The following is a 25,294-nucleotide window of genomic DNA, read 5'->3' on the forward strand; positions in this document are numbered from 1 at the left end:
CTATTAAGGATTTTCTCCACAGATCATGTTGCAAAACACCGAAGAAATACAGAGTATTTCATCTGATGATGTTCTGATCATTGCCATTAAAACCTGTGTGGTTTCCAGCCCTTGCAGACTAATACTGCTGTAGTATTACAGTTTCACAGTTGTAAGTTTGCTAGGCAGTTTTCAAGCTGATGGTTATGTGAGAGCTCTGCACTCAGACCACTGTCATATGAATTGGTCTCAAAGGCTGGATGGGCTGTTGATATATTGTATCAACACACAGAATAAACCAGGATGCTTCCCCAATACAAACAGAACACGTTTTGGTTTTTATCCCCAAGAAAGGCACGTTACCAGATTTTGAGTTGAAGTGAAATTATTGCATTTGTTGGATTATTTTGTGAAGAGAATAATCAGGGAGTCCAGAAAGCCAGGCTTTGTTAGTGCCTACTCATGAGCCATTCCATAACTTGAGGGAAGCCTGCAATTCCCCATATAAACTGAAAAAAAACAAACCAACCAACAAAGAAAATCAATATCCTTCCCCACCCCTTGCTGTGTTTTAAAAAATATTCAGGTGAAAGGTGGTGGGCAAGTAAGAACTATTACGCATTAGAAAATAATTCCATTGTTGCTGGTTTGCAGCAAGCTGGGAGAGGAAAGCAACAATTTGACACCATCACTTTGAAGTGAGGGATAGAAGCAATGTTGCTTGAACTAAAAAGGGATTTGTTTTATTTTGTTAATTGCAGTCTTTTTGAAAAATGATACTTAGCCTGCCAGTGAAGTGCTAATTAATGTTAGGATGTGGTACACCATATAGTGAAGGCTGCTGTTGAGGAATGTGAATGAATAAATAAATTGTTTCTGAGGTGTTGATGGCTAAAAAAGATAGCTGTAAAAGTGGGCGGCCTGTAAGCTTGACTTTGCATTTTTGCAAGCTGTTGCCTTGCTCTTTACGTTCATTAGTTTATTTTCCATGGTGGGAAACTCAGAAAGAGAACAATCCTTCCATTTTAGCCACCACTGGCATTCCCATTCTGAGCCTGAGGCTTTTAGATGCAGCAGTTTTTGGGACAGGGAGGTGCTCCAAGCAGCATCATCATCGAAAAATTGTTATGTAATGAACCATCATCAGTTTAAAAAGGTAATGAAGATTCTGTTTGTCACAATGTAATTTTAACTGATATTTTGCCTGTTTGTCTGATTTTATGTGGCATTGTGCAACTTTGGTTCCACATTGATGAAACCTTTACACTTAGTCTAGAATTGTCAGAATTTTGAAGTTATGCCTTTAACCTCTTCAGCTTTATTCTCATTCACTGCTGTCATTCAGACAGAAACATGATGTATAATATACCATTCAGGGAGAAAATTTTCCTTTCTGTCTGCTCCCTCATTATTTAGTGAAGTTTTCTTGGTCTATCACAGCGGCTTCTGGCTTTGCATTTAAGAATTTTCCCATGCAAACATATGGAGGACCACTTTGCTGCTGTGTATTGATGATAGTGTGTGGCACTTTGTGGCAGATGCCCACCCCTGACTCCCCCCATTCTCTCCCCGTCCCTAGTTGTCTTCTACTGTCATTCTTGATTTCTCCAGTGCTGGCAGTGGGAGCCCCAGGAATGAACAAGAGCAACAAGTTATATTTCAAAGAGTATACAGTTGATTAAGGAAGTTCCCTATCCCTGGCAGTGTTCAAGGCCAGGTTGGACAGGGCTTGGAGCAACCTGGGCTAGTAGAAGTTGTCCCTGTCTGTGGCAGGATGTTGGAACTATATTGTCTTTAAGGTCCTTTCCAACCCAAACTGTTTTATGATTCTATATGAATTTCTCGCCACAGTGCTCCCAAACTCTTTTGGCTTGGGTAGCTGGAGGCTTGTTCTGGCCCTTTGATGGATGGCTTCCTTTGCTCTCCCTGGGTGGCTTCAGCTGAGCACAGGAGCTATCTCACCATCAGCTTCAGGTACCCATCAACCATTTCAGTACATCCAGTCAAATGTAAAAACACACTGCTGATGTAATAAGTACTGATGATCCTGCAATAATAAGCATCCCATGTTCCCAAGTTATGTTATATTTAATATGACCATCTAAACAACTGTGGGAAGCATAATCCTCATAGATGGACCTAGTGAACTTAAGGCAGAGGAACTAGGCTGACCCTGACTTAGTTGCAGATAAGCTCAGTATTATTGTCCTAGGGAATTCAGTCCTCGGTGAGGCTTTTTTCTCCTTTTTCTTTTCCAAGATGATGAACCCTGAGAATGTGTCCTTCTAGCCAAGTAAGAATAATTTGCAGGCTGTCCGAGATTAAAATCAGGCTTTTCAGCAGGTATGTTCTATTCAGTTGTTATAAAGGCAAACCTTCAACAAATTGTGAGAATGGTGAGCATTACTGAGTACTTCATGAGCCCTTCCCAATGAAGGAGTCCAGACTCAAGATCTTTAGAAAGTAGGCAAATCTAAGTGGTGAAGGAAGAATATCCTCTCTGCTAGAATAAAAATAGGAGAAAGATATATTAAATTAGCTGGGAGTACTTACACTCATTATTCAAAGTCAGAGGAAGGAGCTGAGGGTCAAAGGAAGGACAACGAGTCCAATCAAAGGTGTGTGTGCAGACAACTTTTGTTTGTCAGCTGGCCAGTGTTAGTGTCACCGTGCTATCAGCAGCCCTTCATTTCATTAATAACTGTCCAGTGGAGCACAGCTGGATTGAGGGACAGTTCCATACTTCAGAAATCAGCAATGCTTTCCCAGCTGTGGTCACTGGGGTAGACACAGCAGCTTCCGGGCAGGTGCCTTATAGTAGCCAGCTGCTGTGGTGACACCCTGTGTGGAACATCTGGCTGGGAATATAGAGCTCACCAGTCTGACACCCTCCAGGGCTTTCTGAGTAGAGCATGTGGTGGTCACAGGTTTTGCCAGCACACTGGAGATGCTTTTCCTGCCAGTGTGATATAGCAGCAGCTGAGGGAAAGAGGAGAGGATTGGCTGAACCTCTTGTGGGAAGAATATTTCACCTAGAAAATGCAGTTTTGAAAAATGCAATTGTATTGTGACCAAAATGCTTACTCTCATGGAACAATGTGGTTTCTTCTTTGGAAGGAGGAAAAGGAAGCGTATAATTTTGACATACAGAGGTGTTCTGTAGTGGGTTGCGTCTTCCAAAGGTTCCTCTTTTCCTTTCAAGAAACATTTTGGAATTTTTATGCTATTGCGTTTTTAACTCCCTGATAGAAAAGGAGAGCAAATCTTCAATAGTATGTAAAAAAATTAAAAAAAACTAAAAAAAATCATGCTTGATAACAATTCTGTTTACTGATTTCTCTGCATCATTATATAATATTTTATAACCCTGCTGGCTTTATGTTCCATAGGTTAATAAGTTTTGCAACAGCACTGTTTATATGGCATGGTGATATGCTTTTTGGCAGTCTCAGTATTCTAGGGTTGCATTATATTTCATGTGGAAAAACAGAACTTTCCCAGATGTGCAATCACAAAATGTTGTGATTTTTGATCTTTACCCTGATAGAGCCAAAACAAGGTTTTATTGATTGTAAACAAATGTGAGCTCACTTGATCAGCACTGAGCAGAGTACGGAACTCTGTACTCTTTTTAAGTCTTCAAGGATCACTGGCTATTTTAGAAAACAGTAATGTGTGAACAAAAGTCTTAAAAAGAGAACTTGGGTAAGAGCTCCTTTTGTTTCCAAAGTCTATCTCCACTTCCCACACACATTCAGCTTGTTTCTGGATAGGTATTTAAGTCAGAGAGAGCTCCAGGCTGTTTGTGCAATGAGATTGACAGAAGGAAATCTTTCTTTAAGTCGCACAATTGTGCCCTTAGAATATAATCTAGGAAAATAACTAATATGATAATTAAATGATCTGAAAAGATACCAATTAAAATAAATAATTTCACATCATCTCAGTAATAGAAGTAGTCTTACTTTACGAAAGTGCTTTTTATCTTGAAGGCTTCCAGAGCCCCCACAGCCTGGCATGAGCTGCACCTGCTGAGGAAGTGCAAGTGAAATCCAGTTTTGGAACAGGAAACACATGACTATTATCAATGCTGTTTTCCAGAAATGATGTGATGTGCTGTTACAACCAGAGCCACTGTCAAGGCAGTATGTGAGTATAGTGTTTGTTGATCAGTATCCAGAACTTTGTCTCTACACGAAGACTTCTTGGGTGCTCATTTGTATAGACCATACACAACTTCACCATCACAACCTGACAGGGCTACAGAAATCTGCAACCTATCACTTAATCTAGAAGTAATAATAATAAGTATTTTACTTGCTTCAAGATTCATTTCCTTGTAAGAGGTGGAAGTATATATTAAGATTTAAAATATGCCCTCTTAATTATTTTTAACATACAAAAAGCAATGGGCAGATCACCTAACTGTTAGATCAGAGCCCCAAAGCCAACATCCTGGAAGAGCGTCATTACACCACCATATTTTTACACCTCTGCTTTTCCATCTTTGAAAATACACTTCTACAACTCTATTGAAATTCAGCAATCCCTGCTTTTCCAGCTGCTTCTTTTCATCCCCTCAGCTTCATACCATGGTCATGGGCACTTGTTTGAGGACCTTATGTGGAGTGCTGTGAACTGAGCCTTGCGGGACTTGCTCCTAAAATGGAGTGACCTAGTGATTATGAGGTTTGATGTGCATACATCTTAAACATCTGCATTTCTAATGTTCCCAGAACCAGTCCTGGTAGAAGACATTGCACTGCTCCTGCTCCTTCAGGCTAGTGTTTTTCTTGATCTGTCTCCCACCAGTTACACACACAATGCCACATTCCCACTGGTGTGTTTTGGGTTTTTTAAAGTAACTCTTGAGGAGAACAAATTATGTGTGCTCGTTGCATCCACAGTACTGTGTGTAAAGATGAGCACAGAAGTGTAACTGAGCATCTACTTATTATTCTCTTGTGACTGTATCCATCTCAGAGATAGACAATTGACCTAGGCTTAGATTTTCTAAAAATTTATGTGTATCAAAAGGGATCTTGTACAGGCAAAAAGCAGCAAGTTGATTTTTCCAAGAGCAGATTGCCATTTTAAGCAGTTTTTGGCTTAGTAAGTAAAACGGCTTAGGGCTATATGCATGCCATAATGATTGCATTTTGTAAGAAAAGACTGTGCCTATGGGTCTCAAAGTTTCAGAGCCAAGACTAGTCATATTTGCAGTCTTTTAAGTCAGAACCCCAAGCTATTCTCACCACCGTAGATAAGGGATAGCTGATCACAGAGTAACACTGATTTTAAAATAACTAACCACAGCAAAATTAAAATGGCATAGTCACGTAATACAAAGACTGTATGATTGACAAGATATCTGTTCTTTGAAATGTACAGTAGGCAGTAAATAGCACCTTATGTCTATAAGCTATTATCTATCTTAAAGCCAAGAATAATGATCTGTCATCTGCCCTTTCTGAGTTCTAAAAATTGCAACAGCTCCCTCCCAAACAAATGCCTCTAGAAGTGATAGCAGTGGTGTGCTCATGGGTTGCAATTATATCATGGGGTTCTCTTTTTTATTTTTAAAAGTGTTTCTCTCTAATGTAAACAGCTGTGCAGGGTGGAAATGGAAGGCTTTGCCTCTTACACTTGTGCTTGGGTGGATTTAACTTACATTTGCATTTCCTGGGGGGGGAGGGAGGCAGTGAGACAAGGAAATGCAATATCAGTGGCTCCAATTTCTAATTTATCTTTGTCCCCATCAAAATTCAAGTACAACTAAGATTTTTTTTAGACTGTAATCTAGATAATGTTACCTAATGCCACAGAGTTCAAACAGCTGCCAAGCTTTTCTGTACAACCCATTTCTGGCAAAGACACTGAGTGTATACAGCTTGGATGCATAGGATTGGTTCATGTGCCTCCAATCTATATTCTGTGCAACGTGATCTAGGCTGTGGTCTACGTGCATTGTGGCATAAAATGCTGGTGGTTTGCATCATGCCTCAGTTCTGCTACATGAGTGTTTGCTTTCTTATTTGGAAATGGGTTTCCTTCTGTTTTTGTCTTACAAGGGCCATAGGAGAGCTGCTGAAAATGTAAGTCAGGGATCATTTCTGTTGCTGATTTCTGACAAAGTACTTGCAAGGCACTGTTTATTCCTGATTTACAGTCACTGTAATGTCCCTATTCGGTGCCCTGCTGTGAAGCATATTGCAAATATAATCACATAGGAGTGAAAAGTATTCTTGTCCAGGGCCCTGATGCCTGGTGAGTGAGTGTCTTCCTCCATCTCACCTGACCTGCAAGGCCATTCTCATCTCACAGAAGCAATAGGAATCAAGAAAAGCTAATAAACCACCAGAATTTTGGTTTCCACCCCCTGCTCCCCACCCTCTCCCCCACTTTATGCTGGAATGTATTCTGATGAACAGAAAGCTCTTGAAATATGTCAGATGGCTTTGTAGAAAGAAAAATGGTCCCCCTCTTTGGGACTGGTACATTTTCTGATGTTGTGGCATTTTTTATTGGTTTGAGTTGGGGTTTTTCTAAGTAAAAAGGAGAACTGTAACTTCCTCTACACTAGTACATTAGCATAATACCTTGCCTTCAGGTACTGTTTGTCATTGTTATGAGTACATTCTGACATCTCTCACACTTCCAGCACTCCAAAGATCCATGGCAGAGCTGAATGAAAACTTTTTTTTTGACTTGGCAGGAGCAGCAAGAACACATAAAACCTGCCAGCTGTCAAGGATGTAAATGGTGATTTTGTTTCAGTTTTTTAATGAATTAAAGCAGGATTGAAATCTGTCCAAAGACAGCATGTTTGGCCTTGCAAGGAAAAAAAATGAAAGGGAGAGATTTATTTTTCTCTTTTGGCACTTATGCTCATAGTGTGTTTGTTCTTGGTAGCACAGTATAGAACAGAGCTACTCTACTGAAAGAGCCTTGCCATGGTTGTCAGACGTGAAACACGTCTCACTTTGAGAGAGGAACCATTTAGGGGGCTGGCAGAAAAAAACCCAAAAAGCCTTATTTCAAGGCAGACACTTGAAAAATGGAACACCCATCACTGTTTTGGAGAAGGGTGACAGTGGATTGCTGGTAGAAGTCATTTTGTGTCTCATTTACACCATAGTCACATTGAAGCCAAATTAGCATCTGATAGCTTGTAATTTCTTTCTTACAAATAATGTTTTTGCTGCTGTCTTACTGGTGCTGCGTTTTGGGATGGGGACAGGTGTGACCTTGATTTGTAGGGTTGGCATTTGCACCCTTGTATACCTCTGAGTGATTGCAGTTGGGCCCTCTGGTTCAAAAGTAATATGGGTTGAAGCTTTGTGGAGATGTCCTGACTGTTCACCCCTTACCCTTTGTGATCATGGCACCATTCTCTATGGAAAAACATGGCGGTTCTGAGCTTTTTGGCATTGTATATCCTTAACCTACGTCTCTTGCTTTTGGAAAGTTAGCTCCAAAGCTTCGTTGGGAAAAAATGGATGGTTTATAAATCGTGTGGAGTTTAGGTCCCTTCTTGAATTTTGTGCTTGAAATGTCTTTGAGCATTATCTATGAATAAAACTGATTGTTTTGCTTGTGATTAGACCATTACATGCTCATGTATCTATTTGGTTATTCAGATTGCACATGTAGCTGCACATCTATTCCTCCAGTCAAATCTTACTCTGTACTACATGTAACTAAGCACATTGTGCCCACTCCTCTATACTTGTGTGTGTCCCTCTTCAGAGGTGAAAACACAGTAAGGGATTTGACAGGTTCTTTGCCTTTGGCGCCATAATTTCTGCTTAAGATTTTCAGGTGTTCTCCCATTTAAGAGCTAGCAAATTTCAGATCATAGTTTCAAAGCTGTTATCAGTAGTGAAGTCTATCTCAATACCTTAAAAACTGAACTGCTGTTGTCTTAACACTGGCAGAGAGATGCCAAATCTATTCTATTGGAAAATATAGCACCCCACATAAAATAGGTTGATATTGATGGATGTTCCTGGGTCAGAAACCATTCTGGAAGCAGAGCTCAGTTTTGGACTTGAGTCAAGCCCAGTGCAAGCACATCTCAAATAACATGGGCTGAGCTGGTCCTAAGTGCAGCACAGAATAGATTCTCATGTGCCTGGTAAGAGGTGCATAGAGCAGTTTAGCTCTTGCAGAGGTTTACAAACAGACTTCAACTTACACTTCGTGAATAGACCTATTAGTTCAGTGTGACTTCTCAGGCAAGCCAAGCCCATACCACACTTCAGCCAGATGGTTTTGACAAAATAAAGTGAAGAAATTTGTTCAGACAAAACAAAATGTATCCTAACTTATTCTGAAAACTCAAGATGAACCTGAATTTCTGAGCAAACAGTGTAAATCCCCTTTCCTCCCCTTGCCTCTCCCTCAGCCTCCTAAAACCCTGGCACCTGTTCACTTTAGTTGGAACAGAAAGACTCTTCTCAGATTTCCAGCCTGTCTTCAAGTAGGAAGTATAGAAAATCTTTCAGGAAAGCCTTTTCTTATGAGCTTTCCAGGCAGATTTTCTGAATAAAGAGAATCTTGCGCATTTCGGTTATTTATTAAGTCAGTCTTCTAAGAAGCTTCCATCCCCAGCTTTAATATAATTCTTGAGACATGACATGTAATGACAAGATGAAAGGATGCTAAACCCTCCAACCACTTCAGTAAAATCTGTAGGATTGTAGGTGATCAGAAATATATTGAAAATCAGAACCCTTCTCTCATTTGTTTGTGGAGAGATCTTTATTTACAGCAGCGCGCCAGTTAATTGCAGCATGCACTTTTATGACAAGAGCAGAGGGGATAATCCAGTGGAATGAAATGGGTCAGGTCAGCAAATATGTATAAGTTTTCCACAATGTTTTCCTCACTTTGAGGCAGATTCCATAAAGACAGGAATCATCTTCCTCTGGATCCTGCTGTCTCCATATTTTTTACCTCTGCCTCTGAAATGGGTGGAATCCATTCATAGAAATGAGTACAACTACCTCCTCCTCAATGAAAAAGCAAGTGCAGTAGATGAAAGGAAACCCTGCTGTCTTCCAGGTGAAGTTTTTCTCCCACTTCTTTGCATCTGTGGGAGCTTCCCCATACTGTAAAACTTGCCAAGGCAGGGTTGAGGCATGTCTACCTCCACCAGTGGTCCCACCAGACCCCATGCTAAGGGAGTCACATGCCTGCAGCTACTGGAAGAAGCTGTAGGTCCACAACATAAACACTCATTTATAAGGAGATGAGACAAAGCAAGTTAGGCATTTAAGTCTTGCTTTGAGAAGGAAGAGGAGAAAGATGGGAACAGCTAAATGGGTGGAAAAGCTGACTGGCCACCTGCTGAACTCCTTCCCCCCAGTTACAGCACATTTTATGCCATCAGCACATAACCCTGAGGTAAAAGTCATGCAGGGAAGAAGTCAATGGGCAATTATTTCCATTCTTTCCTTCCTTCCTGTAGGTGTTGTGCAGCTCCATGACTTCCTTCATGAACGCATCTTCTTCAAAATGTAGGCTGAGCATTGGTGAGATGCAGCGATGCTCTTGCTGCAGGGCTTGTAATGATGGTAAGTGTGCAAGCCTTTCTGAAAATTGCTTCTGGCACCAAAGGACACCCAAGCAACGAACAGCACACCATTGTGTCAGTCTCAAGCTGAAGTACCTCTAGCGCTCCTGAGGCTTGTGTGAAGTCTTCCATTTAGGTAATGAAGAGGTCCAACCCTTGTGATGATTTCATGGTATAAAACAAATCTAGTTTAAGACTCAACCTTACTATTCCAACTTCATTATTGCTACTTATTTTGGTGCATGTGTAAAACATCTAATGTTCAGCTATGTCATTCTCAGGGTAGAATCCATACTGGCTTGATCCAGTTTAGCAGAACAAGGGTTAGCACTTGTGATAAGGATGAAGCAAACAGCGAATTGTCCTTTTACTCTGAAGAACAAAAACAGGGCAAGTTTGCCTTTAAAAGTGTGGGCTTTCTTGTGTCTATAGCAAATCCCTGTCCTTAGACTGCTTCTTTTTTCCTTTTTCTTTTTTTCTTTTTATCATAAAGCAGTATTGCTTCCTGGTCCACAGCACAGAAAGCAGGAGAGGCTTAGAGGATAAAAGCTGGGTGGTTATCTGCTGCCTTCAGCCTTTCTCTGTAGTGTGTTGTCTGTGCAAATACTTTACCAGGGTACCTTAACAAGCTGCTGATGGGAGGAATCCTTTTCCTCATCTATTGTTTGTAAACCCCTTGCTGCCATTGACAAGCTGGACTTCATGAAAATCATCCTTCTCAGGTAAACAGATTGACTTGTGTAATTAATGACCTCAGGCAGAAAGAGGCAAATTGAGATATTGGCCCAAAAGAATTATTGCTATCTAACCACTTGTTAAATATGTAATTTTTAAATTTCATTCAGTTATTTTCTTACTGCTAGTATTAGTCAAACTGTGATGCTGAAACAATTTTCCCTTGTCTTTGCTGTATGTATGTGCTATGATCCCTCGCAGTCAGATTGGGCTGCATGTAGATCACATAAATTTGACTAATAAGGACTAGAGGTAGCTCAGTAGCTGTCTGCAGTACACTAGTGGTGCATTTGTCCTCATCTTTTCTGCTCTTTCTTGAACCACAACAGTGCCATATTAGTGCTGACAAGAAAATAAGCAGGAGTATAGTTGTTGGTGAGCAAGAAAAGGCTGCTTTTCTCATTTTCAGGAGAGATCATTTAGCAGGCAGAAATATTCTCTCCTGTTTCTGAAAGTGCTATCAAAGGCTGGACATGCAGACTCAATGGCCACACGTTGCAACTTAGGCCTGCAGGAATATACATGGCTCCTGGCATGATGATCATTTCACAAGGTATTGTTAAAGATTCAGTGAGCTAGCTACGTTTTAAGAGGGGGCCATTAAACACCACCAATAACTAGGCTTCCTGAGCCCGCGCATCATTAGACCAGCTTAATGGTGGTGAGACTCCAGCTAATGCCTGTGACAGCATTGACAACAAACAGCATACTGTGATGCACTGAGAATGCAGAGAAATCTTCTGTGTTGCTTCACATTTCTTTTATAATGTTCAGTAAGGAAGTGCAATCAGATATTCATTACCTGTTGTGGGTTAGGGGCAAGTCAATCCCAAATTGCTACAGGTGAGCTGTGAGGTGCTACTGTTTGCAGCTATTTTGGGCCATTCTCTACGCTGTGTGGTTAGAAATGTACATATGTACATTTTCTTCCCTTTCCCCTTCCTTTTCCCCTTTCCCTTCCCCTTCCTCTTCCTCCCAGCCCCCCCCCCCACCCCCCTTCCCTCCAGTGTTTTTGTTTAGGGAACTGCCTAAATTATGACCATTTGGGCTGTCTAATGGAGAGGAAGTGCACAATGTCTAGCTTCACTTTGTTTCATAGCACCTTTTTATTGAATACTGTGCAGATGCAAATTATATGTTAATAATTATATAAAAGTGTCCCCAAATTTTTAGTGTACTGAACTATTTTTCAGAGAAATGAAGGGAGTGTTTTTATGTATGCTATGCTATAAATGTCTCAGAAAAAAACCATTCTAGCCACAAGGAAGCAAAGCAATGTAGATGAGAAGACATATAAGGAGACAACAGTTTCCGGTGTTAGAATGTGGCTTAGCAGTAGGATCTGTTCCACTTTCTCCCCCTGCTTCTTTTAATTTCTATAGGTGAACTTGCTCCCATATTTCATGTTGCAGCCTGCTGGGAATAAAATTCTACTGTGTCCTTTGATATTCTGCCTTTTAGAGAACATGGAAAATATGCACTTACTATAGCTGAGAAAATATACCTCACATTAAGAATAATATAGGGATTGCAGAGGATGTGACTTCCCTGTACTCAACAATGGATACAAAAAGTATTAAGATAATTTACTGCTTATCACATAATGCTAAAACAATACACAGTTGCACTGGCTGTTTTAAAAGGATTTTTTTTTTCTTTAGTTGGGCTTCACAGCAGTTGCAGGACCACAGACCTTACCTTGAGAGTGTATATGGATTTTCTTCCTGGTGCGTAACAGCATCAGATCGAAAATGAGTAACCTGAGTTTAAGGATTACAATGTTCAGGTAGTAGTGCTCACAAACTGCCTACCAGAGAGAAATACCATCCTCAAAATCCCCCAACCAAACAAACTTGACTCCCCCCCAAAAACTCTCCACCTCACCTTGCTCATTTTAACCCCCTTGCAAACTACTACAGTTAAGTTTCTGGCACTTCAGCATGACTGATGTGCAAGAATCTGTTCATGTTCTGGCACAAACAGATCCAGATGAAGATGTGCCTTTTGTGGTCACAGAAGGTCATCTATGTCTTTACTCCTTTGCAAATGAAGTCTCAGGCAGTTCTCCCACTTTCATGTCTACACATGATTTCATAGTTTAGTAAATACTTGGTGCTTTTCATTGTTACTGCCAACCCGGGTTTGCCAAAGGGTGTCTTGATTTGCGAGTGTGAAAGGAAGGGATGGGGCTGGGGCAGAATGATCTCTTTTTGTCACACAAAATATGTGTGCAAAGAAAGGGATGAGGATTAGCAGACACAGCCTGTTGTTCCACTCCCATTCAGCCCTCAGAGCCAGCGAATCTGTGGCGTGTACTGATCATTGATTTTAGCTCTATCAAGCCCATAATCCCTCAATACTTCTCAGCAGAAGCAGCGCTTGAAAAGCTTGTCTCTGTCTCACCCCGCAGAGAGCCACTTTGAACAGGAAAGCTGCACAATCTCCTTTCCTATGAAACAGGAGTTTTGCTTACTTCCAGAGACAGATAAATAGGACACAGAGCTCCCATAAAGTAACTTAGGGTTGTTAATTAAAATAAAGCAAGGTGAAATATACCTTTGCTGAAAGCTAAAACAGCATTTTACAGCTAAAGTCAAAGAATACAATGACATTCATTTGGTAAACACAGCCTTTATGTTACTTAAATTCCTAGAAAACTGTAATGTATGCCAGATCTCATTGCTTAAGTGTCCTTTCGGTGGCCACCTGATCTTAATAAATCAGACCACTGAATACCCAGCTATCTGATAGTGTTCCTCGATTCTTGTCTTGAAAAAATCACTCAAATTTTGTGAAATCCTGAAAATCTCTGAAAGTATTTCTAACATTTTAGAAAATATTCTGAGACTCTTGTCAGCATGAAAGAACTGTGTGACTATAATTAATAAAACATTATTTAAAATAATTTTCACTGAATTATGTCATACCTTCTCCATTTTTTGAAGTAAAAAAAGAAAAGTAAATGAAAACACTCAATAATAAATACTCGATTTTCTGGAGGCACAGTGTTCATTTAACTGAAGCTCTGAAAATGTGAATTTTTTGCATTGTCTTCCAACAGCCCCCAACCTATTCAGCAGTCATAAATCCATCCTTTATCCTTGTTTAGTTATTAAATGTTTCTGTTGAATCTCTTTCAGAGACATTTGAACTTTTCAGATGGCACTTTAGTAATTTGCACGGAGTCCTAGGTTAACTGCAAACACTTTGTTAAGGGGTTTCAATAAACTTTAAGCTGTCAAATGGTGGAACTACAACTCTCTGACAACCCAAAATAATCTTACTTAAAACTACTAAACTTATCCTATGCAACCCATGAACACATCCTGGCATTTTGGGTGCTTCATCTCTATCTTGATCTTGTTTAGGTACCAAAGTATATATAAGGAATATTCATTGTGCATTCTGTCTCTATATCTTACAGACAAAAATATATAGCATGTAGAATATACTGTAATTGTATACAATATGAAATATAATTTAAAAACTATATAGAAGAAAAGACATGAGCTGGCAAAACTTAGACAATATGGAGGAAGGTTCCCTGGAGACCTGAAGGTAAAGAAACGATATGGGACATCACTGATGTTACAGAGCACACACACTAGAAAGGGGTCGAACATGGAATTAAAATGGCCAGGCAGGTGGCCAAGCGTATTTGGGCAGGGCTGGGGAATTTCAGCAGAGCTTGGGGAGCCCAAATCTCACTGGCAAAGCTTGTGGCTTAGCTTAGGTGTTCATTTTGTTATTCTGTGAAACATAATTTATTGGACTTTAGTAGGTCATCTAGATATTTAGACCAATTTGAACAAGCTGTGTGGCATTTTCATGTTAAAATCTCAGTCTGTCTATAATGTTTTTCTTCATGCCATTATTTCTCACTGACAGGTAAGGGGAGGTTTTGACACTGTTAATATAACAGAGGGTGTTAATCTTATAATCGCCCTGTCAGCACTTTGTGTCAGAGTGTTAATGACCACCTTTCAGCCACTCAGAGTTGCCTGCCAATAAAAATAGTACCGGCATCTATCCAGTTAGCAGCTATGTAGCTAACATTGCCTTTTCCCTAAAGAATAAATAGAAAATTTCACTATCCATGTGGCTGCAAAGATGCTCCTCCCTCCTTGCTCATTTTCTTTTCTTTCTCTGAACCCCCTGGCAGGAAAACCAACTTTGACACTGAGCGTTTTTAAGGTATTTTGCATCGTTTCATTTTTTTAAATGTACATTTTTATTTTCTCAAGTTTTAAATAAACATAACACCTTGGACAGGATAAAAGTACAATTTTTAACAGTCAGAAGCACAATTATTAGCCACAGCTCTTTACTATATAAAAGTAACCCAAAGATGAATGCTGCATTTCTGCAATTTCTCAGCTGTTGAGATGAGTCTGTATTTTTCTCTCTGCACAGGAAAGGGGCCTTTCCAGCTTCCTGGCAGAAGGAGTTGCACAATTCCAGATGACTTAGTTTATATGCCTAGAGGAATTTTATTACACAAATTACAAAGGGAGACAAAGAGAGGAAGAGGGAAAAGAACAGACACTCAAAATAATAAACAAAGAATAATAAACATTCCCCCAGTTCTCCATAGGGATCCCAGATGCTGCTCCATCCCCTCCCCAAGGCCTGCCTGCCTCTCCTTCCAACTTCATAGCCCACTTTAGTCCCCTCCAAAAAACCCAGTCTCAAATCTGTTGAAACCTTGGGTGTTTTAATAATACAGACGTTTAAATTAAATACAACTGCAGGTTAACTTTCATTAAGGTGTGGGAGGGTAACCAGCAAAAGAAAAGCAGTACCTGAGAGAGATGATGAAACTGGTGCAGCCAGTTTGGTGCTCTTACTATCTTGTTGGATTTGTTTTTTTACTTAAATTCTTATAGCTTTCTTTTAATCAAGTGATGTGGCTCATAGGCCAGGTCTGGTTCCAGCATCATGTGCTATCCATCTGGATTTTATATGCATTACATTTTCCCAACTGAAAAGAAACAGACGTACTACCCAACTAATTAGAACTCAGACCCAAAAAAGTAACATTTTGTTCCTAGAGAAAGATTTGTTTCTCATGTGGGATCTTAAAGCAACCCCAAAAAAGTAGCAAAGCATAAACAATCACCAGTTTCCATGTCATAAAAAGCCAAAGATGCCGTCAAAATTATATCTGTATTAAAGAGAATTTACTTAGCCTTTGATTGCTATATTTAATAGTAAGCATGAATACTGGAATTCCTATTATCTTGGATGCACAAAGATATTAATTATTTCACTACATAAAGAATTCCTTTTTTTCACATTCTAAGATATTTGACTTGATTTGCAATAGCAGAATGTGTGACCAGTCAGACACCCAAACCAGATAAAAATATGGTTTTCTTGGTACAGTCAGCATTGATATAGAGAATACATATACTTTTTGCAAAGAAGATAATGGAATTGGGTTAGGGGGAGGCTGGAATTAGATAATAAAAGGGGTATAAGAATATCTATCACTGACTTAAAAAAGAAGTACAATCAGACAAGCATCCCCCACTGGGATTATCACCTGATCCACATCACTGGAAGTTTCTGGCTGACAGTCCATTTCAATGTATTAACTATTACCCAGCACATCATGTCTCAGTTCTGCAAAATTACTCACTGCTGATAATCTAAATATTTGTGTAGAGTTAAATCACATTGGCTCTTTTTTATGGATTATATACTTCAAAATACATGCACTACCAAGGGTATATAGAATGTATTTAAAAGTGTTAGGGTACTGGAGGTCTATCACTAGTTAGATTAAAAGACTATATAGATCCACATCTGCATACATGCATAGGTATATATGCATGAAATAATGTGTATAGAAATGGCGGTGTGGGGTGAGGAAGAAGTGGAGAGAAGAGAAAGAACAGCCCTTCCACCTGCAAATCCCAGAGCACCATAAATCGGTCACTTTACCCAGGTCTGCCTGCCAGGCAGTTCTCACATCCCAGTCATTAGCTGTGCAGTGGTTTCAGTTTCAGTGTTGGTAAGGCTGAGCTGTTCAAAACAAAGAGGTCCAAGACTCTTACCCAAACAGCTGTGGTTCATATTTGAATTTTAGCCTTGTGGATTGTAAAAAACTCAGACCCTATGTTCCCCCAGGGAAGTCTTGCATAAGCTTTGTTCTCGATTAGTGAAGCACAGAGAAAGTAAAAGGTCCAGACTTCAGCTGACCTTGGAACACTGAGAGTAAATGGTCAAGCCTCTCAGATATTTGTGTATATTTAACTGCTGTTAACAGTAATGGTGCTAGCATGTGCATATTGAAGGTCAGCTAAAACCCCAAAGTAAGCAACTTAGGAGAAGCCAAGAACAATCAAACTTTATTACTTTGTTACATTTTTTAATTTTGCCAAAACAATAGTTATTCGACAATTATTTCATAGGTTAAGCAAATCTGTCCATCTGCAGTGGGATGTGATCTTCCCAATAGAACTTAGTTATTTACTAGCTTTTCTTTCAATGGTTCAGTTCTGATAAGTGAAGCAAGTCTCCAAGAACTGTTATGCAAAAAGGAAGCAGCTGCTTGTACAGATGAGACATTATGGTTAAGGAAACCTCCTGGGAACATTACGAGAGGCAGAGTGCTTACAGACTGCAGAGATGTGAGAAGGAGAGAATGTTGTTTAATTTTGTGATCTCTTCTGCCTGGTGGGAAAGTGGTTTTGAAGGGTGAGAAATTCATATGAATTCAATTTGGTATTTCTGAGGACCAGAGCTCTTTATTGACAACCTGGGTGGTGTCAACATAAATGTGCCCCTTTGCACTATATGACATACAGATAATACTTCTAAGAAAGAGACAAGTTCACCTTTCTTGTCTTTAAACTCTTGGTTGCCCCTTAATCTTCAGCTAGCAGTTATTTTGGAGAAATTTTTTGGAGATAGACAATGACATTTTATCAGTAAAATGACAAAAGCAATTTTCACAAATAACATTGAATATAGCAGTCAGCTGGTCATAGCTTTCAGCTACCACGAGCCTGCCTTTGATCAAATTGGCTAAACGGAGGGTTGAAACCTTCGACGTTAGCTGTGGGATTCAGCAACAAGATGGATGATGGATTAACAGAAGATTAATAGTGCATGGTCAATTTCCTCATGACTATACAAAAACTGTAGCCAGACTTTCATCAGCCCATCAATAATATTTTGAGCTATGCAATCTCCCCAAAGAGATTGTCAGCATCAGTCTAAAAAACACAGGGGCTGGAGTGGGATTTGTTCACTTTACTGAATTACTGCTGTAAACAGGTCTTACATCATGCAAGATTGCAGGATGGCTGGGGAATAAGAAAGCTGTCTTCTGTTTCTTTGATAGGAAGAGGAAGATATTCAAGCCAATAAAGACCTATAGCAATATAAACCCAAAATAAAACTGACTGTTTCTTTGAGACTGCATGGCTGGTCACATACTTCCAAAACCATAAGAAAGCTGCCCCATTTATATATGACCTTAATACAAAAAAGGGAACTCACCTTAAAACAGGAAACCAAGTACCGTATGACCTCAGGAATCAGTAAATCCAGTCAGGAAGATATGAGAAGGTTCAACAGGTATGTATGGCACCTCTGTGGAAAAAAAAAAAGAAGGTGACTCGCTATAGTTATGATCAGAAAAGACACTACAGATTACTGTTGGTCACTTCATTTTGCCTGAATTTATGAAGGTAATGCTCTCAGACCATAGGTGGAAAAGCTGACCACAGCCAGGTCTTTATCTAGTAATCTACAGGAAGCAAACCAAAGAACAAGCACCAGCAGAAAAGTATGCCCTGCACATTTTAGGCAAGTTCTGTTTGTGATATATCTTTCACCTACCTATTTAGTAGAAAACACCTTTAAAAATAAATGTCTCGATTTGATTGAAAAACCCGTAGTGGAGATGATTTAAAACATAGCAGTATCCAGCACTGAAGATGCTGAAACACCTCAAAATGGCAGCAGTTTGGCTGGCATATAGAGGCACACATACATGCACAGTCCTTGGTGCTGTTCTTAAAGGCTTTTGAAATTGATTTCTTTCTTTAAGGAGAGGATTTAGTCATCTGAAACTAATGACCTGGAGAAGGTGGAGCTATTTTCAGCTTTGTCAAGCACTATAATCATGAAAAGGTCAGTTGTTACCTCTTCTTCCCACTCTCCTTCCTGCCATTCCTCGGTGTTACTAGTTTGGTTGTGCCTATGAGACAAATGTTAACAAGATAATACTTGTAATTTTTCAGCAATTTGGAAGAATTGCTATTCTGTTTGCCTCCATAATCACGTTATTACATGTAATTGATCATTCAAATCATGTTACAGTTTTGGGCTTGCTGAATGTGTGCACATGATACTATTAATTTTAATATTAATAAATAGTTTTCCAAACAGCATGTATATGTAGAAGAACAGAAGTTTCATTATTTCACCTGTGTCAATGAGAACAGAACCTAACTCACCTGAATGTTTGCAAACTCTCATATGTCATTCACTCAATGTAATTACATGGTCATACAGCTTTTGAGAAACATTCATGCTGCTTTGGCTCTGGCACTCTCCATCTGTTATACCTCTAAAACTGGTTTTCGTATGTTGAGCAATCAATGTTTTGTTTTCATTACTTATATACTATATACTATGTTATGAAAAATCTATAAACGTGACTTCCAATTATTAAAATGCCACCTTTTATTATAATTAAATATCTGTTTAATTTATCCTAACAACTTTTTCCCACTTAATTTAAGAGTCTCCATCACCTTTGAACAGCAGCTTCCTGGACAGTTAGGTAAATAATAGATTAAGCTTCATTTTAGAAGAATGATAAACATAGCTTTAGATTATTTAAAGTATTGGCTCTTCAGAGCAATGGAGTCTCCCATTTTGAGGTTGCTCAATGTCTCAAACAATGCCATGAGCAATTTTGATCAAACCATCTACACCTGTTTTAAATAATAAAGTAGTCACACACACAAAGTGCAGTATCAGAGAAGTTTCTAAAACATACTTTCAAAGATACTGATTCATGCTTTGATTTTTAAACTCCTGAATTGTACCAATGACATCAGTGATTCAAAACTTTATCCAGTGCAGAGATGCTGGTTAGTGTGGAGAAAAGAGTGACATTGGAACAACTGAATACTTCTGCAGAGAAACTTGGTAAATAGGTTCCTTCCTGGTTTCCTTTCATTGTTTACAAAAAAGATTAGTTTCCAAGTGCAGCCAAACTGGGATTACAAACCTGCTTTTAGTCTGTGTGACTAACAGAGGGGAAACTCTCTTTAATCAAGAGTTGAAAAATACTGGAAAAATAATCATGACCCTATTACCCTAAAGGACAGAAAAACTGGCCTGAGTAGTAATTTCAGACTGACCACCAGCATGCACACTGGTATTTTTCTTTTATCTTTACCATATTTACATAAATATTCACTAATGTTTACTTGTAAGGCTTCAGTTGGTACTTCCTGCACACCGTGAAATTTCATCTTCAGTAGGTGTACAACATGATGCCTGCTCAGGCCTACGGTTTTGAATTACAGATTGCTTATTTCTTCTTATCTGAATGAAAGGTTGTTAGTGCACTTCCTTAAGTGCATCTAAGCCTCAGACCTCTGCTGAGGAAGTAAAAAACCTTAATCAAAAGAGAATTTCTAAAAAGATGAGGCTGCTTTGGAAATTTTGGTCTTAGTGACACAACAACTCATTACTTCTCTGCAGTTTTGAAGCTCACATAACAAACATAACACAATGAGGTCTGAATCAAAGCAAGTAGACCAAAGGTAGTGGTGATGTTTTCCTTCCTATGATTTCTGCCAGTCTCAGTGAGGCATGTTTATTACAAAGTTTTACAAATTATATGTTAATATAAACCCAAGCTAAGTCCTTGTCTGGAATAAGTTCTTGCACTACTAGTATGAAGATTTCTACCAGTATAGCTCAGAATAGCATATGACTTGAAATAGAGTCATTTCAAGGGTAATTTAGGTTGCTATGTCTTCAACACACAACTGAGAAATCTGTGATTGCTGAGCAGATTATGTTTCTGGCTATGCTTCAATGTGTCTAATTTTTATGAAATAGCCTTTGGAAATACTGTTAAAACTGTCTCGAGGATTAAGTTTATTACCTTCACTTATTTCTGTTGGTCTTCACCTTAGGAGATAGGCACGCAGGGATAGCTTTGTCTTTAATCTGATTTCACTGATTACAATGAGCTTCATTTGCTGCTCTCTGTATGGGCCTCTGTTCATCCTTGTGCAAAATGGCAGATTATTATTTTCTTAGTTTCTTCCAAGATATGTAGGGTAAAGGATTATTTAGGGCCACCTCCATTTTTTTACACTCCAAAATAAACAGTTTTTCAAGACCAAATTTGCATCTGTATCAATAACTCTAAGTACCCACAGAAATGAAAGCTCTTCACTTCCTTTTTTTTGTTACTCCTGCATCAAACGGTGTAAGGTAGGGTACGAGTATTGATCAGCCCCAGAGGAGATTTAAGTGTCTTTCAGTTTTCCTGACAGCAGGTGGATTAGGCAATTATGATTCAATTATTTCATAAGGTTTACAAATCACATGGTCTGCAAAAGTGTCTCTAGTAGCACAGACAGAGAAGACCAGTCCTACACTCCCAATCCAGCCACAGAGAGTAGCACTTAAAGCCAGATGGTTAAGGGTAGAGAGCTCCCTGCAGATGATGCAGACCTACCACAAAGGTCTTATTTAAATATGTTATTCTGCCTTCTAAAGGCTGTTCTCCTGTGTCAGATACTGCTGTATCATGCAGACCTTCTAATTAACTAATTGAGCTTTAGAGTAAAAACAGTAGAGGTTTTTCATCTGGCTCCAGCAGTTCTTTACTGGTTGGTGATCTTCAAAAACTGTCATAATCTCCTGCCATTAGGTAAGTTTATGCCATTTTTAAAATTTGTGTTGTCATCAAATCCAGCCCTTGCCTATTGGTGGTTTTCAGAGAAAGTACCACCAAAACCAGAATATTTCCAGAAGAAAAATTCTGGTTTTGGTGGAAATAGGGGTTGGAACTAGATGATGTTATTCCTCTACCAGAGTTGATCATAGCAAAGCCTTTTGATTAAAGCTTTTAAAGCATTTCAAAACATAGACTTGGAAACAACTTTCACATTTATTGTGTCTTGGAAGTCTTCCTGCAGCATCTTCTCTGGCCTTTCAGTCACCCTAACAAAAAACATGAGCATGTGAAGGCAAAATGTGATCTATCCCTGACAATTTTCATGCTGTCTCTTCACAGCTAAGACATTTAAGAAATAAAAAAAATAATAAAACAAAGTAGTTGACATTTATTGAAAGGAAGAGGTTACAGGGTTATGTCTAACAGAACACTGTAGCAGAATAAAGCCTGCCAGTAAGTTTAACTCTAGAATTTTATTGCTTATCATAATTATTAACATCTTTAGTTAGAACACCATTTGGATATCATTAAAATAAATGCAAACTATCTTGGCCTACCCTTCAGGATTTCTTTTAGGCATGCTTTTTTTTGTCTCTTAGCTCACTAATGCATCTTTTTGGTCATAAAGTATCATGTTATGTACATTAAACAGTTTAGCAATGTCCAATGTCCTGCTGAGCTGGAAATAAAATTGCACAGATTTATCATTATATTGCAAATGACTTGCAATAAATGCTTGTGAATGTATCTTCAGTTAGAAAGACTTAGCAGTGCATTTTCAATAAACAATCTTCAGGTTATGAACCTTCTGGAACTGAAGTCAGCCTCAGCTGGAGCTTTGCCTTCATGTAGGTACTTGAGTTGCAACATCCCTTCTACAACATTCCTATGGCCATGAAGCAACAATAAGAAGAGACAGGTACTCAAACAGAAATGAAGTCTCAAGTTGTTTGAAAGTGATTTGATCTCTGTTCCCCCTCAAGTAATCTAAAACAGTGATTTAAATGTATCTATTTTGTCACTGAAATGGGCTAGAAGTAGCTGCTAGGGTACACACAACATCTAAATTGCTGAGAAAGAAACAACCAGCTGGGGACAATTCTTTCTTAAATTGCTCTTCTAGATCCACTAAAGGATATCTGATTGCATGCTCTTGCAGCACTGGCTAATTACTTCTTCCAAAGTCAAGAACTTATGTTGGCTTTTTGGTTGGTTTTTTATTTTTATTTTTTTCATATTGCTTTTCTAGAAGTCCTAATTAATCTTACATTATTTCATCCTTCACACAGCCATATAACTAAATTACTTCCTCACACGGAGTTTGCCAAAGAGTCTTCCGAAGCACATAAAGGCTATTGAAATTATAGATAAGGCCACTTAGCAAACAGTACATTTCAGCATGTATTACAAATATGGTCCAAAAAATCAGTTCTTGTGTAGAAGACAACACAGTCACGATTAATAAACTACATCTTCATAGAACACATTTTGAAGATAGTGGCAAATGAGCAAAACAAAGTGTTGACAAAAGACAATATTCTTCCCCCTGTTTACATGGGAAAAGGAATTTGAAGAAAGAACTTTTGCCTCTTCCTCTATAAAATAACACCAGGAAACCTATGTGGCAGGATCTTTGTGCTCTTTTTCAATTTATTTCCTCCAAAAATATTTCCTCCCATAGAGGGTATGTGTGAGAAAGGTCAAGTTGGAATTACTCCCTCAAACATCCTCTGAGCAGGAGTGCTGCTTGCTTTTAGGGGTTGGGTTTCTTGTTGTTTGAGTTTTTAAGTTCAATGCATAAATGCAATGACCGAGCAGATTTAATGAGCAGTCTGTGTGCCCTCCAGGAAACACAGATCTGCATGGCCTTCCCAGTGGCTTCCAGTCATTCAGGCTGAAAAGTCACTGTTTTCTGACTATTGTATTAAAATGCTAATAAAGTGAAAATTTTCTGCCAGTCTGAACCTTAAACCAAAGAGTCCAATAGTTTAGGTCTAGAAGAAAATGCATATTCTTAGCATTTGGGTTTCCTGATGGAAATATTGCAAATTCTTCCAGGGCAACATTCCACAGACATCCATAGTCTATTGTAAACAGGGTGCCCCTCCAGCCACACTTTCACACAAATATTGATCTATTTACTCTGTCATGAAATAGCAGGAAAGTGCTACCTTTCCATGTGATATGGGTTTGGTTGAGCAGCAATTTCCCACTCTGCCAGAAGGCTACATCTCAACATACTGCAGAGACAGACAAAACAATCTGAACTCTCTGCCATTTTGCACATGTGGAATTCTCTATCCTTCCCTTAAGAAGTACACAGAGTAAATGATTTTGCTGGTTTTACCTTTTTCCTTTTATTCATCTTATTAAAGTTTTTATCATCAGACAATGTCATCTTACATGATTTATCAGAATTTCACAGAAGAAGCTCTGAAAAGGCAGAAGTACTTACTGTTACTTTGTCCTTTATTCTGAGATAAGTCTTTGTTGTCATGTATGTGAAGAAAGATGATATTCATAGGTCTATAGCTGGATATTCTGTCTCCACATATATATGTGACTGTGTTTGAATACTGCTCGCCCTGATTTACTTGACACAGCTGCCCGTCAGTAATTCTGGCAATTTATCACATGCCAGCATCTCTCACTGAAGCACTTCTCTGCATAAAAAAAGTGAATGTTCATTATGCCAGCAATCTGAAAAGCATTCCCTCTGTGCCAAGGGATATCTATCTATCAAGCTGATTGATCACACTTCTCCCTACCCCTCAAAGTACACAATATATACACTAAGTAAAGATAAATCAGCCAAGAGAACCCAGAAGCCTGAGAAATAGGTTTTCAAGCTAAAGCAGAAGGGAATTTTGAAAACAGGTCCCCAGTCAGGTGAATGCTTTAAATATTGGGATGGGATTTCCTTCGGCCAGTTTGGAGATGTTTAATTCAAAGACCAGACTCACAGTACAGAATCTTAAGTAGAGTTAAATGACTTACTCTAAGGGATACAGCTGATATTTTGCTGTTTTTCTCTAGAAGAGTTCAGCTCTCTGGTCTCCAGTGACATTACTCTGAGCCGACTTAGCTCTTCCCCTCCACTGATTAAGGAAGAGATGTTCCTAATCATTGAGCAAAAATTCCTGTGAGCTGGCAAGATGCCCTAAAGTTAGGTGTTGCACTAGCCAGAGCTGTTTTCTTTGCAGATTTAGCCCTGTACTTCTCGCAAGAAAAGCTGATCCTTTCAAATATTGACTGGTTAAATAGTGGTTAGTTAAGAATTAGCTTTCACTTGCCGTTCTTTAAAGTAATTTAAAGATATGAAGATGCAGGTACAAGTAACAACCATCTCTATTCTATACTTAAAGGTAATTTTAAGATATGAAGATGCAGGTAAAAATAGCAATTCCACTGCAATCACACATAAGAATAGCCAAGATGATTATTATTGCCAAGATGTTTATAATTGTCCGCAATCCAATAGAATGCTAGCATTTTCTGCATAACTGTTACCCATGCAAAGAATACTGTTGCTATTCTGATATTCTTGTGTGTGCAATGTATCATTTTAACTTAAAAATGACAATAAAATGTTGAAAATGGCTTCAATAAAGTCTAGTTTATGAATATGTTTTAGATATGCAAATGTTCTATTCATGACTTCATAATTTTTAGATATGCAAATGTTCTATTCATGACTTCATAATTCAAAGCTGAAAGCAACATTGTTATCATGCAAGGATTAAACTCACAAAATCAATGCCACATTTCTATGTCTCCAACTAACTTGAAAAATTCTTTGCATTGCCTTTCACAGGATGTATTTGAAAGTTATTTTGACTTGTGAATAGCTTGAATTTTTATGGAAATTGAGTTTATTTTAAAATTCCTAGACTCTGATAACATAATCAGGTGTATCCACTATAATCTTTGCCACCTAAGTGGAAAAAAAAGTTGTTTACCAACATTCGTTGGAGCTTGTCTTTCTTTCAATAAAGGAGCTTTTGAGAGTGTGAAGACATTTGGTAGAGTCTCTTGAAACAAACAATAACAGCCTCAGC

The 25,294-nt window shown here is 38.8% G+C and overlaps 1 long non-coding RNA gene across 1 annotated transcript; it reads right to left on the bottom strand.

Annotated features, from left to right (window-relative positions):
- Nucleotides 1-14,497: 14,497 nt before the first annotated feature.
- On the bottom strand, nt 14,498-23,663 carry LOC133212340 (uncharacterized). The gene is made up of 4 exons (XR_009725454.1): nt 23,584-23,663; nt 18,449-18,503; nt 17,801-17,893; nt 14,498-14,770 (listed from the first exon to the last, which is right to left on the bottom strand). It is a non-coding gene; the product is annotated as an uncharacterized LOC133212340 (long non-coding RNA).
- Nucleotides 23,664-25,294: the final 1,631 nt, after the last annotated feature.

Source organism: Neopsephotus bourkii, unplaced genomic scaffold (genome assembly GCF_033783945.1).
Source record: "Neopsephotus bourkii isolate Nb327-2 ecotype Australia unplaced genomic scaffold, CSIRO-AGI_Nbou_v1 NB_690, whole genome shotgun sequence".
Taxonomy (NCBI): Eukaryota; Metazoa; Chordata; class Aves; order Psittaciformes; family Psittacidae; genus Neopsephotus; species Neopsephotus bourkii.